Below are 20,525 nucleotides of genomic sequence, written 5' to 3' on the forward strand. Positions count from 1 at the left end.
ATGTTAGAAAATTTTTCTTTCCTACCTTCAATGACACTCATGTGTATGGAAAAGCCTTCTGTATTTACTACTGAAACATGTGAGAACTCTACCAGAGAAGCATCATGTAAATGTAAAGGTCCTGGGAACATCGCGTGGATTCATCCTATGGGATGTAAAAGGTGATGGGAGCCTTTAGTTCCCCTTTTCCTTAAGGATTCCTGTGACATTTTGCACAATGGAGAAACCCTGTAACTATAAGCATTGAGAAAGTCTTCGATCTTCTAATTTTCCTTTGGTGTACAAAAATATTCTAGAAAATCTTGCAAATGAGGACATCACCATTGCTATATCTCCATTTGCATTAATTTCTATTTTTTAATTTTTTGTTAACTACACTAAGTTGATATATATCCTTTTAAGTTCCTTTTGAATTTTAGGATATGAATTTTGATACATACTCTTCCCATTTGGTTCATGTATATAATAATATTCTTCAATAGAAAGGTTCATTGATACATGGGTGTTTTGAGGTGTGTGTGTGTTTTCTTCAAATAAGTCAAATTTTAACCTTTTTTGTTACTTTGAATACGAAGCAGCATATGCTCATTGTAGAAAAAATTATTTTACCTGATAAATGTATATAAAGGTAAATCTAAAAGCACTGCTACTCATGTTTCAGTTCATATATGCATGGGTTTCTTCTAAACTAACCCATTTTTTAAATGTATCTACAGTCAGTCGACAACTGCAGACAGTATCTCCCAATAATACATATACCTTAGTCTCATTTGTTTGCCTCTAAGTCCAATCAAAACAGGGACTTCTAAGGGGATCTTTTGGGCAGTTTAAATTTAAGACAAGTCACCTCAGAAGGTTATGGCAAACCCCCACCCCACCCCCACACACACCTAGATTCCAGAGGTATAACCTTGATATGTTTTCTTGAAGGACATGGGACAATTACATGGGTTTATAATTGACGAGTTTTAAGAAAAATGAAAAAGACCAGGAAAGCTATGCTAAGATTTTGGGGTTTAGGTGTTTCCTCCCCATCATGACAGTACACCTTCTCATTCACCAAGAATAGCAAGGAATGTCTGTATTAATTTGGTTTTGGAAACATTACCCCATGCCCCTATATCCTTAATCTTGCTCCTTCAGACTTCTTTTTGTTCTCAAAGCACCACATCACAAAGAAACATGGGTTGATTCCCCGAGAATATGCCAAAACTGCTGTTTAGATGTGGTATAAATCAAAAGGTGCAGAATTCTTTAGGGAAGGGTTATGTTAATTGTTAGGTGCTATCAAGTTGGTTGTGACTCATAGTGACCCAGTGCACAACTTAACGAAACACTGCCCTGTCCTACACCATCCTTACAATCGTTATGTTTGAGCCCATCCTTACAGCCACTATTGCAATTTATCTTCTTGATGGTTTTCCTCTTGCACCAACTCTCCACTTTACCATGAGTGATGTCCTTTTCTAGGGACTAGTCTCTTCTAATAACAGATCCAAAGACATGAGACAAAGTCTCTTCATCCTTGCTTCAAAGGAGCATTCTGTTTGTACTTCTTCCAGGACAGATTTGTTTGTTGTTCTAGCAGTCATGGTATTTCATTATTCTTCAGGAATAGCTTAGAGAGATAGAAACAACATCTTGAGAATTAAATGGACCTATATAGCAGATGTGCTAAGAAACTTTAGCTTCACATTTTGATCGTTTTGTTTAATCAAAGTGTCTATGATTTTTTAGGAATACTCTTTTACTTAGCCTTGTATATGAAAGAAAAATTATTTGAGATATCACCACTTTTAATATTTTTATTCTTCAACCTTTCAACAAAGTCATGGCTTAAATGTAATCGTGACCTGTAATAAGAAAGGTCTTCAGTCTCTACATTCCAGAAGCTGTGCTACATGCCCCTCACCTACCTGAGCAGCCTTTCTCATTTCATTTGAGGCATTGAACGACTCCTCTCTGGAATGGTGTCTTCATCTGTAAAACAAGGGTGAGGTGGGATTGTCTCTGCATAATCTGTCCCTGACACTTGTTGATCTGATTCAAGATGTATACCTGTCTCCTGGACCCCACACCAAGAGACTGGAACCCCAGCTCATATGGAGGTGCGTCAGGGCAGTGCATGAGAGTAGAGTTACTGAAGCGCCCAGCATGAGCCAGGCATGTGACCAGCCTTCAGTGGAGTTTTCCCCAGGATCCCCTGGTATCCCCCGTCCCCTGGATACCACTCAGTGTGCTCTTCCCACTGTGGTAGCCTCACATAGAGCCTTCCTGTGCTGACCTGTCCTGTTCTGTCCATGGGCTCCCAGTGTGTATTTGTTCAAAATTTGACAGGGTCTGCCAGGGAAAACCCAGATATGACTAATAGCCAGGTGGTAACACTACAGACTGCGTCACGCACCACACAGGAGCGGAGAGACGGAGGGTCCAGCTGGGAAATGTATGAGCAGCCGCCCTGTGCCCAGGAGGCTGTGCTGCAACTGAGTGGACAGAAGAGCAGTATTTGCTCATGACAATTGATGAAGAAATTGGATACAAAACACAAGTCAAGATGTCAGAGAAGGTATTCTGAGGGACAGTGCCAGGATGGCGTTTGCCTAAGTGAGGTGGCAAGCCCGTGGATGGTGGTGAGAAAGGGGCTATAGGTACCAGAACCAGCGTGAGCAGAGGTATGGAACCAAAGGCAGCATAACTTCTAAGATCAGTATGAATAGAGGATCAGACAAGTAGAAGGTTTTAGGGTAAGTCAGGGAGAAATAATTCATAACAGTGAGGATGGTGAGGAGGCAAACTGTGCCACAGGGAGACCATGCTGGTTGCCAGATGGAGTGTGAAGACATTTCACTGTGGGTCTAAGCGACAGCGTTCAGATTCTAAAAAGAGAGTTGATTAGATGAGTATTAAAGAACTTACATTTCTAAGGGACATGCTGATATTAACACAGAGATTCTTTTGACAACAAAGTATTGAATGCCACCCAGGTAAAGGTTTACATACAATATAGTGAAGAGTATATTTTTATACATACAAGGCGGGTGGGGCATGTCTAATCTGTGATAGGTAGGGTGTCTCTACTAATTAAGAGGTCGCAGTTGGTAATGCCATGAAGTTGTTTAGATGCCATCGAGAGTTGACTCAGTGACCCTCTGTACAACAGAATGGAACACTGCCCAGACCTGTGCCAGCCTCACAAATGTTCTTATGTTTGAACCCATAGATGCAGCCACTGTGTTAATCCATCTTGTTGAAGGTCTTCCTCTTTCTGGCTCCCCCACTACTTTACCAAGCATGATGGCCTTCACCAGGGACTGGTCTCTCCTGACATGTTGAAAGTCCATGAGACCAACTCTTGCCATTCTTGCCTCCAAGGAGCATTCTAGCTGTACTTCTTTCTTTTAAAAAAATCATTTTATTTGGGGCTTATAGAGCTCTTATCACAATCCATCCATCCATCCATTGTATCAAGCATATTTGTACATATGTTGCTGTCATCATTTTCTTTTGGCAGTCGATGATACTTTCAATATTCTTCATCAGCAACATAATTCAAACATTCTTCAGTGTCCAACTTTCACGTGCAGATGAAGCCATAGAAAATACGATGGTTGGGTCAGGTGGATCTTGGTCCTCAAAGTAACAGGCTTGCTTTTCAACATTTTAAAGAGGGCTGTACAACAGCTTTACCCAGTGTAATGTGTCATTTAATCTCATGAGCATAGGTTATGGACATGGATAGTTATGGATCCAAGCAAGATGAAACCCTTGACAACTTCAATTTTTTTCTCCATCATGATGTTACCTACTGGTCCAGTTATAAGGATTGTGAATTTTTTGACATTGAGTTGTAATCCATTCTGAGGGCTGCAATCCTTGATCTTCATCAGCAAGTGCTTCAAGTCCTCACTTTCAGCTAGCAGTGTGTCATCTGCATATCAAGGGTTGTTAATAAGCCCTCCTCCAACGCTGATACTGCACTCTTCTTCATATAATCCAGCTTCTCTGATGATCTGTTCAGCATACAGATTGCATAAGTATGATGAGAGGATACAACTCTGGTGCACCCTTCTTGAACTCTAAACCATGTAGTGTGTCCTTCGTCTGATCGCACAACTGTCTCTTGATCCATGCATGTACACACTCCTCATAAGTACAATGTAGTGCTCTAGGATTCCCATTCTTCTCAAGGCTAGCCATAGTTTGTTATAGTTCACACAATCAAATTCTTTAGTATAGTCAATGAAACACAAGTACACATCTTTCCAGTATTTTCTGCTTTCAGACAAGATTCATCTGACATCAGCAATGGTATCCCTTGTTCCACATCCTCTATTGAATCTAACCTGAATCTCTGGTGGCTCCCTGTCAATAAATTGTTGGCCTGTCTTCAGCAAAATTTTACTTACATGTGACATTAATGATATTGGCTTATAATTTGAATGTTTGGTTGGGAAATACCATGAAGTTAGAAATTTGGTCTGTTTTTCCCTGGCCCGGGTCGCTGTTCAATAAGTACCCTTTTCTACCCCAGGTTCCATCTTGTGTTGTCCATGGTCTCCTTACATTGACAGATGGCAGGTGAGTGAGTCTGGTTTGTGGGTCCCACCAGGGACCAGTCAGCCTCCAGCCAGGGTGTCAGTTATGGGGCTGGAGCTATAGGGATAGGCATGCATTCAGTTTTTTTCCAGTTGAGACAGGGTGAGGGGGAGGGGGGAGGGTCATGGATTAACCCTGGTGATGGCACAGTCAGCAGTGTAGCTTTGGAAGAAGAAAAGACGCTTCTGGTATATAGCCAAGTGGAATGGCCCAAGAAAGTTACACACATCTGGCTTTACAAAAAGGTTAGTGAGAGATGGGGAGAAAAAAAGCATTGGCCAGGAGCAGTGTTTCTGCCAGACCTCCTCTCCAGTGTCTGCCAGGACAGGAAGGGACCCGTGGTCTTGGGTCTAGATCATCAGAGGACCCTCAAGGCTGGCTGCTGACAGCTGTATCTGGAGGCCAGCTCTGCACTGTTCTCACTGGACACTCCTTAGAAAAGCCATCAAATTCCTGAGGATGAGCATTGCATTGGAGCTATAGCCCACTGCCACCACTTTCCAAGGAGCAAGATCACCCATTCCCCATAGGAGTACGGCCTGCACCATGTCTCTGAACCTCTTCCCTGAGGGGATTTCCATTGTATTTGCATACAAGGTTTGTTCCACTCCCAGAGTATATTTGACTCAAAATCTAAACCTGATGTTAACACAGTACTTGTCTCTAGTAAGAAATATGGTTCTTTCTTAAATCCTCCAAAGAAAACAATCTCCCAAGGGCACTGATATCAGCTAGGGACAGACCCAGTTGCCACTTAGTATGACATAGCACCGGACTTCGTTCCAAGTTTCATCTGTAAGTGTGAGGCTTGGACTTCCTGGAGCAGAGCAGGGAAAAGGCAAGGGTGCACCTCTTCCTGAAGGTAAATGCTTGGAAAATCTCACATATTTGGACACAATGCTATGAAGCTGGGATGCACGTATCTATTTTATGGATGAAGAAACAGGTCCAGGGAGGTTGTCATGAGCTTTCTAAGGTCCAAGCCTGTGCTCTTACCATTTTTCAGGGGGGTCTTTCAATGAAATATATTGACATGGCCTGCAACAATGGGCTCACAGCAGCGATTGTGAGGGTGCTGCAGAATCACACACAGAATCATTTTTGCGCACAGAGTTGCTGAATTGGAACTAACTGGTGTAACAACCCACATGTCATGGTTATGTTGCAGATTTTATTTTTAATCTACCACGGTGGTGGTAAAACCCACAGAATCCCCAGGGAGCCACCACCTCCAAGCTGGGGGGCTCGACAGAAAAGCCACCATGGCCTTTCGAGAAATCAAGCTGAAATGTTAACAAGCAGTAAGTGTTTCTTCTACGCAGATACAGCAGGGCACTTCATGACACATCAATGTGTCTACTGGGGACTGCTAAAGCCTCCCACACTACTTGTGTAAAATGCTTATTGAAAATGAATTTACTGACTTCTTTTCATCACAATGAAACATCCATTTTAGCCCAGTCCTTTTCCAGATAATTATGAGTCTGTGTATGCATGAATTCATAAAGTGATCATTCTCACCTACATTGAGTGTGAACCTGGAGCCCTCCCCTCTTCCCCCCACACCATACAGAAACTCCATTTAAATGTGAATGTCCTGGTGTCAGGCAGTCTGAACACCAAGGTCTTAGGAAGACCAAAGTCATGGGAAGCTTTGGGAAGAGGTGAGGGACATCTGCAGGTGCCTGAGCAGGGTAGTGCCTCACCGATCTGAGCATTCTCCAGGTCTGATAGGGCACCTGCAATGTCAGCATGTAAGCAGGACTCCCAAGTCTCCTATGTACGGCAGTCTGGAAACTGAAGTTTTGTCACATGGAGCGCTGCCTATCAGAGTTGTAGTACCATCATGGGAAGCACAGCAGTCAGGGCACTGCAGCACATGCTCAGCCCAGCAGTAATTGTTCTGGGATATAAGGACATTTCTCCTCCTGCATTAAAGCCCTGTGCGCTTAGGACCTCCAAGTAAGTGAGTCTAGGAATACTCCGGAATGAGTTAGAGATGCTGCACTTGACCTATGTATCCTGGTTCCCCATCCTGCCCTCTTCCATAGACCAGGAATCACCCCTTCTCCACCTGCCTCTCTTCTGTCCCAAGGCTGGCCCAGGTGACACCTCTGCCTCCCCAGTCCCTTTCTGGGTTGCCCTCTCTACCTTAGTCATCCTGTCCATAGTTCTGAGCTCCCTGGCACAGCCCTACCAGAGGGCAGATAGTCTGGTCCATCTCCTCAATGCTACCACCTCTGAGGAAATGTGTGGTGGGTGACACAGACATCAATGTCTGGTCATAAAACTCTGGCAATCACCCATTGTACACCCATGCACAGGCACAGTTCCCCTTCGACCTCTAGGATCTGCCAGTGGCCATCTTGGTGTACCTTGGCCAGCTCACACTCAGGAAAAGTTACTCTGAGCCTAAGCCCTATTCTGCACCTTCTTCTGGCTCCACTCTATGGGCTTTGTCCCTTCATGTCATCCTAAAGGGACAGGCACTAAGGGTATCTGGCCAGTAGTAAAGACATCTCTAATGGGTATTTCCATAGTCCCCAAGCTAGTCTCCACCTGGAAAAAGAAATCTTTGGATTGACAGGCATGGGTGTCAGTTTACTTTAAACACAAGAATTGTGTGAAAGCATTTACTAGCTTAAAGACTGTTGTGGGTCTGAGTTAGGATTTTCTGAGGAGCACTTAACTATCTCAAGGTGGTGATGAAAAACCATCTAAGAACCATCTGATGGTTCACAGGAGTACTTGTCTGTTTGCTCCGCCTCAGGCCTGGTTGTGATGGCTTCCACAGTTTCAAAGGGTACTGCCACTGGCAGGGGACCTGGGTGGAGTCTTTTAAGAAAATCTTTACAGGGGTTGCATTTTTAGCTCTGCCAGGACTCCCATGTCCCAGTCTTCGGGCTTCATGGCACTTCCCACTGTTCCTGTGGAAGACTTTGCAGCTCCTCTGCAATAAGGAACATTTGGAAAGCTATAGGGGGACTAGGATGAGGCCCTATTACTATGTAGGTGTGTAGCTTAGACAATACATCTCAGCCTAGAGGAGCAGCTGGACATTCAGGGACTACTAGGGAGTTATGAGAGAAATAAAAGTTTTGCCATACGCACCTTAAGTTTTCCATAAAGTGTTTGGCTACAGGTTTTCCTGGCATTCCCATGATGGTGCAAGTGTGGGGGTCCAGGGAAGGAGGTAAGCACAGAACAGGAAGCCCCAGTATCTAGGGGGAAGTTTACCGACCTACCTGCCACATCAACATTCACCCAAGGCTCCATACCAGTAACAGCTATCTCCTGCTGCTTGAACAACCCGGCCAGCCTATTTCAATCCTCAGCAACTGCACACTAGCTTGAGGGCACCTGCTCTCCTGGTTGATTCTCATAGGACATAGTTCTGCCCAGTGGCCAGTTTGTTGGCAGTAATAGCATGGCCTTGGGGGTGGGTGGGTGGCTATTCCATTTAGGGCAATTCCTTGCCCAGTGACCTGGGCCCCAACACACATGACACCTGATGCCTTGTTCAGGGGTCTTGGAAACCTGGGAGGCTGTCGATGGGCATTGCTTAGCAGTGGCAGTCATTGCTGTGCATGCCTACTATTCTTCTCTCCTCCTGAGCCTGGACTTCGCATTCTTTGTCCCGGTTGTAAAAGGTAGCTTAAGCACTAGTGACCATCTCTTCTAACATAGCTCCTTCAGATTTCCATACCGACTTCTGGAGGTTTTTTGTTTTTTTAATCATTTTATTGGGGGTTCATACAACTCATCACAATCCATGCATCCATCCATTGTGTCAAGCACATTTGTACATTTGTGCCATCATCATTCTTAGCTCATTTTCCCCTCCCTCCCTGCTCCCCCTTCCCACATGAACCCTTGATAATTAATGAATTATTTTGTCATATCTTACACTGTCTGGCATCGCCCTTCACCCACTTTTCTGTTGTCCATCCCCCAGGGAGGAGGTTATATGTAGATCCTTGTAATCAGTTCTTCCTTCTGGAGGTTTTTTCTGAATGTTGGTGCTGTCTGTGTAAGAAATTTGTCCCTGAATTAGACTTGCCCTTCATATGAGTCTCTGTCTTGAGTGGTGTGATTCCTCGGGGCTTCTTTCAGAAACTCTAAGAAGCTTATAGGGCTTTCATCAGGCCCTTGGTTAATAGCTGTCACTTTGGTGTAATTGATGGTCTTTTGCCATCCTGACTTTAGTCCATTTGTGATATACACCAGAAAATGTTCCCATGCCCACTTGTCATTGGGATCAGTATAATCCCAAGTGGGGTCAGTTGAAGGCACAGCTCGTTCTTCTACTGGAGACTTATCATCACATGGAAACCTTCTGCAAACTTCCTCACTCCTTTCAGCACTCATTATGTCTATCACAGTCTGTCCCAGTATAATCTTTACATCCTTCAAAGTCAAGTCATAGGCTAAGGTGAGGTGCTGAAAGGTCTCTATGTACTCTTCTGGGTTGTCTGAGTAACTTCCTAAGTCACTCTTAATCTTCCAGAGTTCAATTAGGGCGAAAGGCTTGTGAATTTCCCAGGTTCCAAACTCTCCAACTCTATTTAAGGGTAGAACTTTGGCGGGGCCACTTGTCCCCCAGCTTCTACAGGTCCAGGGATTGAGGATGATGTGGTGGGTCTGGGGGTAGAGTAGTCTTCAGATTCAGGACCCTTAGAGTAGCTGTTCTCAACCTGTGGGTCATGACCCCTTGGGGCTCAAACAACCTTTTCACAGGGGTCACCTAATACATCCTCCATATCAGATAATTACATTACAATTCATAACAGTAGCAGAATTACAGTTATGAAGTAGCAGTGAAAGTAATTTTATGGTTAGGGGTCACCACAACATGAAGAACTGTATTAGAGTCGTGGCATTAGGAAGGTTGAGAACCACTGCCTTAGAGGGTCCGTAGTACACTTGAAAGGAAGGACTTTACTGCTTCTCAAGAGGAAAAATGCTTTGACATAAGGCAACTCCTCCCACTTCCCCATCCCTTTGCAGAAACGTTCTAGAGAAAGTGCCGTTCTTTGGCCAAGATTACCCATCACCTAGAATATACTGAGGCCAGATGGTGTTGTAGAATGAGATTAACCTCTGTTCCTCCAGCATCTGCAGGTCAAATCTATTCCATTTAGACAGGATTCATTGGGGACAGACCCTTTATTACCCATGTTGAAAACACCAGAAGAGAGCCCAATGCCTTGGGGTAATAACTGAAGTTCCAGTGTGCCCTTAGGTGTGGTGAAACTAGAACCACATGCAGGTGCCCCTGATTGAAGGAGATGTTGGGGAACCCAGTCTCTGCCAGCAAACTAGGTCCCAGCCATTTTCTCAACAGCAAGCAAGGGATTGGGGGTGGGGTGGGAGTCATCATCTTGGGGTAACTTTACATGGCCAATGGAGGGAATTACTGGCATGAGTAATTCACCTGTGCCTCTAAAGGTGTGACCACTGCTTGGAGTGGCCTTCCAGTAGCTCTCAAAGGAGACCACTGGCATAAGCGGTCTTTCTGCAACCTTTGGTGGGGATGAGAGACCTGTCAATTGGCTCAGGGTGCATTCTAGGGAGATTGGGATCCTTGGCTGGACACATACTGTCATAGAAGAACTGTACCTGAAACGTGCATGGCCAAGGGGCTGAAAGTAATGATGCTGAAAAGCCCTTCATAACAGGAGGGTTAGCACTTACTCAGTGGCCTGTCTTCCAAATGACTTTTGCTAAGGCTTGGCAAAAGGAAAATCTGCCCAAAATGAACAGAAAGTCAAGGCAGACACCAAACAGGACCAAGCTGCTTATTTGTAAACCAGGAGAAAATGAGGGTGGGGGTGCATCCATGGGAAAACCCTGGTCAACTGTGTGAACGGGGTGGAGCCAGTCCACTAAATACCGAGCCTATCCTACCCCTACCCCCCCAACCCCCAACACACATACACACACACATGCGCATAGCCGTTTTGCTGAGGTCGGTAGACCATGGGCTCAGTTGCCCGGCAACAAAATGGCAGGCAGACAGTGGGTGCCATAATCTTGGTAGGGGTCAGTAGTCGACGTGTTTGGCTATCCTGCAAGAAAAATGCCCACTGGAGCATGCGGTGGGTTGGGGGTCAGCGGGGTGCAAGCAACAGGAATCAGAATCCTGCAGACCAGTAGGGTTTACAGGTGTGGGACCATTTTACTGGCAGGAACACAGAGCAAAACACTGAAAAACAAAGCACTTTTAGGTTCGGAGTTTCCAACATTCACAGGCTACAGTCCTAACTGCATCACCAGAAGCAAGGCTGGGGGAAACCTGAGAGGACTGCACCGGAAAGCAGATGTGGCCACACATGGTAGCAGGAAACACATGGGAGGATAGGAGGGCAGACATACTGGGGGAAGGGGAAAAGGGGCTCCCCCCATACATTACACATGGCCCCAGGGTAACTGCCACAGAGTTGGCTCTTGGATACCAACAGCTTCAAAAGACAGGGTGAATGGGGACACACAACAGGGAGGTAGTAGGGTATGAAGAACCACACCCCCACAGCAAAGCAAATCAGGAAAGGAGCATAACAGATCAGCAACGGGAGTAAAACCAAGCCACAAAGTCCCTAAAGAGCAAATAGACTTCAGGCTAGGAGGGGCTGCTCCTGGAATTCCTGCAGGACCAGTGGGGAGATCGTCATAAAGGTCAGTGGACAGAACTGGAATTATGTGTGTTTTTTCTTTTTTCCTTTCCTTTTAGTCAATCGTTTGTTTGCTCTTTGTTTGGTCTATGCCATTCTTGGTATGCCTACTTACTTAAGACAGGCATGGGGCGCAAGCAGAAGACTTGAGGGTAGAAGGGGGCTGGGGAAAGGTGCATTGAGCAAACAACGCCATAGTGAGGGTAACAACTAGGGAATTAAAATCAACAAAGGATACAGAGACCCTGGGGGTGTTGAAGTAACAGCAGTCAAGCTGAGAGGAAGTACTATGAGGCAGAAGTAGAGCGAGCGTGATGGTGGGGCAGAAGGAAGGTAAAAGGAAACAGGAACAATCTAGGAAGTAAAGATATGGATAGCGGTGTAAGCATAGGTATGTCCATATGTAAATACATTAATCCATAAAAATGGAGGTATTAGCCTATGTACATATATTTATATGGCAATACACTGAGGTAGTGGATGGACTTCGAGCCTCTGCTCATACGCTCCCTCAATATAAGAACACTTTGTTCTAACAAACTTTCATTCTGTGATGCCCACCCTCCCAGTACAGTTGCTGAAAACAAAATGGGTGTATAAGCAAATGTGGTAAAGAAGGCTGATGGTGCCTGGCTATCAAAAGATATAGCATCTGGTGCTTAAAGGCTTGAAGTTAAACAAGTGGCCATCTAGTAGAGAAGCAACGAAGTCCAAATGGAGGAAGCGTACCAGCCTGTGCGATCATGAGGTGTTGACAAGATCAGATAACAGTCACCAGAAGACCCAAAACAAACAAAAACATTGTTGAGAATGAAAGGGGTTGGAGCAGAGACCCAAAGCCAATCTATAGACAATGGGACATCCCATCTCATAGGGGTCACAGGGAAGGGATGAGTCAACCAGGCGCAGTAAAGCACTGATGAAACACAATATTCCTCTGGTTCCTTGAGGCTTCCTCTCCCCCCACTCTCATGATCCCAGTGATGCCTCTCACTTCGGACTAGACCAGAGCATGTACACAGGTATAGATATGAGATAAGAGCTCATGACACATGCAATCTAGGAGCAGGAGTGGGAATAGTGATGCCAGAGGGGAAGGGAGAAGGGGGGTAGGGGAGGAGGGGGAACTGATCACAATGATTGACACACACACACACACACACACCCTCCAGGGAGAAGAACGACAGAAACCATGGGGGAATGGAGACAGCAGTCATAATGAGATATGAAAATAATCATCATCGATCAAGGGGTCACGAGAGTGATGGGGGAGGGGGACAAAAGAGGAGCTGACACCAAGGGCTCAATAGAAAGTAATTATCTAGAAAAGAATGATGGCAAAGTACGCACAAATATGCCTGATACAATTGATGTTGGATTGCAATAAGAGTGTGAGAGCCCCCAATAAAATGATCTTTGTAAACAAGCAAAAGCCAGGGTTGACTCCTATAAATTCCGCAGAGCAGTCTCAGAGCAGGAGGAAGAGAAGATACAGTGTCCCTTAAAGAGGCAGTGTCTTCCACACTGCGAGCCTTGTGGTTTAAGTCCAACACTTCGAAAGCTAGAGCCACCAGTTAGTTTCTCAGTCTCTCAAGGGTGGTGAACGTCTAAAAGCACTGAAAGCGTCCCTGAGGCAGGGGGGGGAGGGGGGCTGCTCCAGGGAAGTATCCCAAGTCAGGCTTACCTTAGTGTAGTCCAAAGGTTATCTCTGAGTCACTGGCACCAGAATGAAGTTTCTTGTGGGTAATACCTCGGTTCTTGACTTCCCATTAGAAAGAATTCATGCTGAAGTCCATTTATAATCCAAGTGGGTTTTTATGAAGGACAAAAGTTTCAGGTTTCACAGTCTCAAAAGAGTACATGCTATTTCATGGCGGTGCACCAGGCTGCGCTGAAGCTGCGCTGGGTTCACAACCTGACAAGAGCAACCTTGGGGAACAGCGTGCGCACATGAATAGAACTCAGGCCATCGAGATGGCGAGGCACGAGCATAGTGGGGGAGGGGGGAAGTATTTCAAACCTCTGGCTAGGGATGTGTGGTTGATATTAGTTGGCCCCATTGGCTCTCTTGAGCCAATGGTCATGAGGTGGGGGGTGGGCGGGGGCGGTCAAGAGCATGGGCCTAGTTTGGCTTGCCCAGGTGTACCTCTTAGCTGGCTGGGGGCTTGAATTGGAGCATGCTCAGTTAAAGGGGTCTTCATAGGTGGTTAATGCTCGCCTGATTTCCTTCTCAGCCTCCTCTAGGGGGCTTTTGCAGGCATGGGAGGGACAACCCCATGTACCTATTCTGGCTGCCTAACAGTATCAGACTTACGGCCCTGAGTCAGACTTCGCTGGGATGTTTTCCTGATATATAACTACTTCTTGATATAAAGCTCTTTCTTAAATGTACATGAGTGTCACTGCATTTGTTTCTCTAGTCAACCTGGCCTAACATAGGAGGTAACCATTGGATACATAGGGAGAGAAACTTGTATTACAAAAGCCATAGTGGAAAAAAAATTATTGTAATTTGTGGGAAACCGAGGACCTGGAAGAAGGTGTGTATGGCCTATTTTCTACTCTCTGGACAGGCTGGATGACCAGCAGGATTCCCCCAGCTGCAGATTTAGTGCTCATGACGGGGGCATGGATACACTGCGGAGCTGCACACCAGCCAGTTCATCAGTGGGGGGCTCGAAGAAGGCATGCTCAGCAAGGCGCAGTGGAGCGCCAGCTGGAGATTTAAGGAGGAAGGAGTGTCCCCAGTGGAAGGAGGCGAGCCCCGTTTGTTCCCGGTGAGGCCCACGGGCTCCATCTGTGCATGGGATAGGCCTTCTGAGGTCTGGAAGAGTTTAACCAGGCAAAGGTGCCAGGTAGACACCATACTTGTTGGGCTTTGTGTAATTAGACATGTAGGACACTGAGATTGGGACCACGGGCTCTTTCTTGATATTAGCATACTTCTGGTTGAACTTTCTAGGGTGCTCTGGTGTTTGACTTTGAGAGCCCAGTGCACTGAGTGCAGCAGGCAAGAAATAAAAGCCACAGCCAGGCTTCCTTGAACCTCTCGAATGCAGTAATGCCAGCCCTCTGATTGGGCAGCAGTGGAGGCTGCCACGGGACAGGGATGAGGCCAGGCGCTCGCTCTCTGCCCCAGGAGCCATCCAGCTCCACTCCTGGCTCCTGTCCAACTACAGACAATCACAGGACATCGGCACTGCTTTCCCTGCTGGCCTCGTCATCCATGGTTTTGTGACAGTTTCCTTTTTCCGTCCCTGAAATCTCCGCAAACTCTCGGACACAGTTACAACCTTGTTTTCATGGTCTCCTTTATCCAGATGATGTCTTTATCTCTGTCTTGTCTTCTCCCCTTTAAAATTTAATAAATATTCTCCATAAAGTATTTTGAGACTTTGGCGGGTGTCTCTTGGGCACCCTAAAACAGGGTCACCAGGTTCTCCTGTAAATAAAGAGTATGAAGCCTGTGATGTGACTGGGGAAAAGAAGCTGTTCAGGAAAGAACTTTGCAGAGTGGAGACACATAGGAACCAGAGGCCATGCTTCCCTGTGTCTCCCCAGTGCTTTACAAATTCAGAGTTGTGATTTACGAACTCAAGCTGGGAGGGGGGTTTGTTTCAGGAGCTGAAGAATGGAAGTGGGCTGAAGGCTGCTGCGAAGCTGCTCTTGTGCTTGGTCCCGGTACCAGTGTCTGCTCCTGGAACCAGTTGGTGTGCTCTTTGCTGGTGTTGGTGGTGAGGGAAAGTTTGGCTGATGTTTCCCAGGCCTGTGCTAGGGTTGTTTTGTATCTGTTGACAATGTCAGTGAACAGGAAGTCTTGGGACAGTTCCCAGGACTATGTTGTAATGCCTGTTCTCCTTGCCTTATATCCATCACTGCCCCTGACCGGTACATCTACAAGCTGGAAAGAAGAGCTGTGATGGGGACACACTCCCTATTACAGATTGGGAAGTCCGAGAAGATGGCTTGTGGGCCCTCGGGGTAGTAGGGTATGACTCGGGACTAGGTAACTCTAGTATCCCGGTTTCCATTAAAGCACCCTGAAGCAAGTCCCTGAGGGTGAGGCTGCCCTCCTGGGGCTAGCGAGGGTAGTGCAGAGATGCATTTGCTAAAACACTGCAAACCTTTTCACTTTTGACAGCGAATGGTCAGAAATAACTCCGTGGAGGCTGCATTTTGAGTGCAGACCTCAGTATAGATTTAGGGGTCCCTTTGGTCAAACTGCAGCCTTCCGCAGAACTAGTGCGCAGAAGAAAAGCGCGAATACCATTCCTGTCTAGGCACCTTCAGCTCTTCTCCAGAGGAGCTACTCCTAAATCAGCAGGGGGTAGATCCCAACTCCCCGAAGAAGGCGGCATTGAACAACACGGTTAGCGGCTGGACCGCCTCCCTTCCCCTTTCACCAGGCGTCTCGCCGCCCGGAAGCGGAAGTGTTCCTTCCCTGGATTGGCAGCCCGGTCTGGTACGTCCCTACTGCGGCGCCAGGTGGGTTTTCCTTGACCGTCTTGCAGGAGCCTCGACCCGAGGGGCGACGCCCCCCTCCCCCGCCCCCGTTCCCGCTCTCTCGGTCCTGGCCTCCCCGCCCTCCCGGCCGCTCCCATGCTGCGCCGCTTCCCGCAGCCACGGGGTCCCTGGCCTCCCACTATTGCCGGTGCCCGGCGGGGGTCCTGCATTGGCGGGTGGGGGGAGACCCTGCAGGGGTGGCTCGGCGCATTCACGTGCAAGCTCGTGTGGATCTTCTTTAAGCATAAGTGTGTTTCCCAGACCTGCAGCGCCCACTTCACCTGCGGGCTTGGGAGACGTGCCGCCCCGGGCCGGACTGAGCCCCTGGCCTGGAGCCTGATGCTCGGCGCCCTGCGCCCACCTCCTCCCGTCCGTCCGCAGCGCCCTCCGCACCCCCTTGTTTGCAGTGCTTCCTCAAGACCGAGCAGGTCAGAGACGTAGACAGACAGCTCAGGAACAGATCCCCTTGCCTTGAGCTGTGAATTGTTACAGGGCGCCCTGCTGATGTGGTACTCCCTTAAAGAGGACAGCCTAGGGACCCCTCTGTAGACTCGCCCGGATTCTGAATCCACTTGGTGACCCGGAGTTTGTTCTTATTTTTGTTTCATTGTTACGTGCCTTTAAAACAGATGACGAATTAAGAAACATGCGTTGGAACTGCTATATGCATTTAGGACCGTATTTATCTCAATGGCAGGAAATAAATAATCACATGCACTTTCAAGGAATTTCTTTGGCTGGAAGGCAGATGTATTCATCATGATTGGGTGAGAAATCATAAGAGTAATCCCAATTCACCGGGTAGGATGTGACTGAACGATCTTACTAGAGGTGATGTGCAGTCGATAGAGCGCACACACCCAGTGTTACGCCAAATCGGAAGGGTCCCCTGAGCCAGGAACTGACTGGGGTTGGCTGCTGGTGATTCAACCACATGTCTGCCACCTAAGAGCTACCCAGCTTAATAAGAAGCCCTGCCCAGGGCAAGAGCTGAAGGCCAGTAACCTATGTCCCTGCAGTTGAGTCGATATTGATTCATAGTGACCCCCTGTGAGTTTCCGAGACTGTAACTGTTCACAGAAGTAGAAAGCCCAGTCTTTCTCCCGCGGAACTGCTGGGGTTTCCACCTGCTGACCACACAGATCATGGTCCAATACATAACCACTTAGCCAGGACGCCTAATAGCCTACCACCCTCTCCTTAGTTAACAGTCTCTCCCCGCACTGATCTCTCATTTCAGGTCCCAAGCATGGCACAGAGAGCACAAATCCAGTCTTTGCAAATGGGGACCTGAGGCGGCCATCTGACACACTCATGCAGCCACAAAGGAGCATCTCCAATACTTTGGCGGACTGCTTGGACCAAACATTCACCTGCTTCCAGACAGACTAGTGGCTCTGTTTCCACTCCATCCCTCATACTTCCGTGGTTCCTTAGGCTCAGCGAGAACATCCGCATAACTAGAGCCACAAAATGGTGAGTACCCCTGAGTAGTTTTTGCTGCAAGAGGCTGAAACTAGATGTAACTTGTTAGGAACCAGCTGTGGTTGGTTTTTTTTTACCCCGCTATGAGGAACAACGTGATAGAAAAGACCAAGGGATTAAACCTTAAGAGGCGTCCGAAGCTCCCGCTCCAGAGTCATTCGGCCTTACATAACTACGTATAGTTTTCTAGACCTGGGGTGCTGGTGTCACCTTCCTTACACGACTCTCAGAGTTGGCGCATGAGGCCCAGGAGAGTCACAGTGAGAGGTTTTACTATGCCCCCCTTGGGACATTACCACCCCCACTCTGGACCTTGGTCTTCTGTGTTGAACGACAGACTCTCCAGAGTCTGAAGACATAGAACCTCTGGCCAAGGAGGCTGAGCTCCAGGGCTTCCAGGTCCCTTCTTGGAGTTTACATGTTTGTTTGTTTGTTTGTCAATGAAAATATCCTGGAGATCTGTTCATTATAATAGATGTTGTTGTTAGGTGCCATCTGGTCAGTTCCGACCCATTGTGATCCTATGTACAACAGAACAAAACACTGCCCCTTCCTGTTCCATTCTCACCATTGTTCCTCTGCTTGAGCCCATTGTAGACACTCTGCCAATCCATCAGCCAAGCCTGCTATCCTTCTGCAGGACTGGTGGTCTCTCCTGACATGTCCTAAGTATGTAAGACAAAGTCTCGCCGTCCTTGCGTCTAAGGAGCTCTCTGGTCATACTTGTTCCAAGACAGATTTAATTTGTCCTTTTCGCAGTCCGTGGGACTTTCACTATTCTTTACCAGCACCGCAGTTCAAATGAATCAGCTCTTTTATGGTCTTTATTTTTCAATATCCAACTTTCACATGCCTATGAGGCAATGGAAAATACCATGACTTGGGGTAGGTGCTGCATGAGTTAGTTTATTGTGCCAACCTAGCTGATAAACACATGTGGGGTTAATTGAAGGGTAGAGGGATAAATGGCTCAGTGACCCCATCTTTCTAGTTCTCGGGTCTCCTGCTTTCTGATGGTTGGACCAGGGTGAAGCTGCCTTAGCCAGTTCCCTGCTTTAGCTGGCAAGGCTCACTTCCTGCAAGACATCCCTGAGGAGAAGCCACATGAACCTACCCCAATGCAGCCCTGGGTGCTGGAGCAGCCGTGTGGAGACCCCTGCCAGTGCTGAGATGCTTACACGTTTACTGACTTGGCTTTTCTCCTGCAGTCGGCATCATTGTGTCTGTTTTGTGAGATGGTGGAGGACTTTGTGGATTGGTGTTGGACATTTGGGTTTATGGGTTGTTAATGGACTTGTGGACTTGGGCAGTGCGAGGTTGGGGTGTTTTCTTGATGTGCACTTACCTTTTATATAAAACTTTCTCTTATACATGAGTTTCTGTGGATTTGTTTCTCTAAAGTACCCAGACTAACACAGTGGATCTTAGTCCTCAAAGTAACATCCTTGCTTTTCTGTACTCTAAAGAGGTCTTGTGCACCAGATTTCCCCATGCAGTGCATCTTTTGATCTCTTGACTGCTGCTTCCATGAGCATTGATTGTGGATTCAAGCAAGAGAAAATCCTTGACATCTTTTTTCCATTTATTGCGAGAAAACTATGGATCTAGTTGTGAGGATTTTGGTCTTCTTTACACTGAGTTGTAATCCATACTAAAAGCTACAACCCTTGATCTTTATCAGCAAGTGTTTCACATAGTCCTCACTTTGAGCTGAGAAGGTTGTGTTATCTGCATATTAAAGGTTGCTGATAAACTTTCCTCCAATCCTGCTGCCATAGGTAGCTTAAGTTTGAAGTTAATAATACTACTTTTGGTAGGTCCACATTAGTTTGTTTGTTTTCTTCTTTTACAACCTCATCTTGAATGGCGCTTGGCTAGTTCCCAACATTTTGGTTTTGTATGGGTTGCTGTTTGTGTTAGTCTGGGTAAACTAAGGAAACAAATCCATAGAAACTCATATGTATAAGAGAGAGTTTTATATAAAGGATAAGTGTTCATTGAGAAAGCATGCCAACCCAGTGCTGCCCAAACCCAAAAGTCCAACATTAGCCCATATGTTTTGACACCAATCCACAAAGTTCTTCTCAATCACACAAAACACATGCAATGATGCCGACTGCAGGAGAAAAGCCAAGTCAGTAAACGTGTAAGCATCTCAGCACTGGCAGCGTCTCCACACAGCTGCTCCAGCACCCAGGGCTGCTTCAGGATAGGTCCATGTGGCTTCTCTGCAGGGATGTCTTTCAGGAAGTGAGCCTTGCCAGCTAAAGCAGGGAACTGGCTAAGGCACCCTGGTCCGACCATCAGAGAGCAAGAAACAGAGAAATAGAACATCGAGGCTCACCAAGCCATTTAACCCTTCACCCTTCAATTAACCCCACATGTGTTTATCAGCCAGGTTGGCACAATAAGCTTTAACTATCTCACTATTTGTTATTTTAGTTGTTATATTCCCTTGTTGGTTTCTATTTAAAGTGACTCCGTGTGCCACAGAAAGAATCAGTTCCTGGTCCTGCCTCACTTTCACAGTCATTCCTATATTTGAGCCGATGGTTGCCAGCAGTGTGTCTGTCCTCATTACAGGTCTCTGTTTGGCTGACTCTCTGATTTACCAAGCATGATGGCCTTCGTCTGGGACTGGGACTTCGACTTCCTGGTGACGTGGCTGAATGTGCAAGAGACTGTCCTTTCATCCTTCTTGCCAAGGCGCATTCTCGCTATGTTTTTAGCAACACGGATTTGTTGAGTCTCTGGCAGTCCATAGTATATTTGGTACTCTTTGCCAACACTGAAATTCAATGGCATCAATTCTTGTTTAATCTTTCTATTCATTGTCCAGCAGATGACATGACTGAAAATGCCGTGACTTGGGTCAGATCCACCTTACCTTCTAAGCGACACCTTTGCTTTATAAAACTGTAAGAAATCTTTTATAGCAAATTCACCCAGTGTAATAGATTATTTGGCTTACTGACTACTTCCATGAGTGTGGATTATGATTCCAAGTAAAATGAAATCTAAGACAACTTCAGTCTTTTTTCCATTTATCATAATTTGCTTATTGGCCCAATTGTGAATTTTTTGTTTTCTTTATGTTAAAGTGTAATCCAAACTCAGCAGCCACTTTACAGAAAAAAGACCAGGCCATCTACTCATTGCAGAGATTTACAACCTCAGAGGCCCCCAGGGAAGCTCAACCCTGCCCTACAGGGTCGGTCATCAAGGTCAGAATCCACTCAGTAAGTGAGTTTGGGTTTGATATCTGCAGTA

At 46.5% G+C, this 20,525-nt stretch overlaps 1 protein-coding gene and 1 long non-coding RNA gene across 2 annotated transcripts in view; both read left to right on the top strand.

Moving 5' to 3' along the window:
* The window catches only part of LOC142446568 (uncharacterized), a 57,100-nt gene that overhangs the window by 21,410 nt on the left and 15,165 nt on the right, over positions 1-20,525 (top strand). The gene's annotated exons all lie outside the window — the stretch shown is intronic.
* LOC142446577 (uncharacterized) lies at positions 15,371-20,279 on the top strand. Its single transcript, XR_012784043.1, has 3 exons — positions 15,371-15,752; positions 17,011-17,246; positions 19,839-20,279. It is a non-coding gene; the product is annotated as an uncharacterized LOC142446577 (long non-coding RNA).

This window comes from Tenrec ecaudatus, chromosome 1, assembly GCF_050624435.1.
Source record: "Tenrec ecaudatus isolate mTenEca1 chromosome 1, mTenEca1.hap1, whole genome shotgun sequence".
Taxonomy (NCBI): Eukaryota; Metazoa; Chordata; class Mammalia; order Afrosoricida; family Tenrecidae; genus Tenrec; species Tenrec ecaudatus.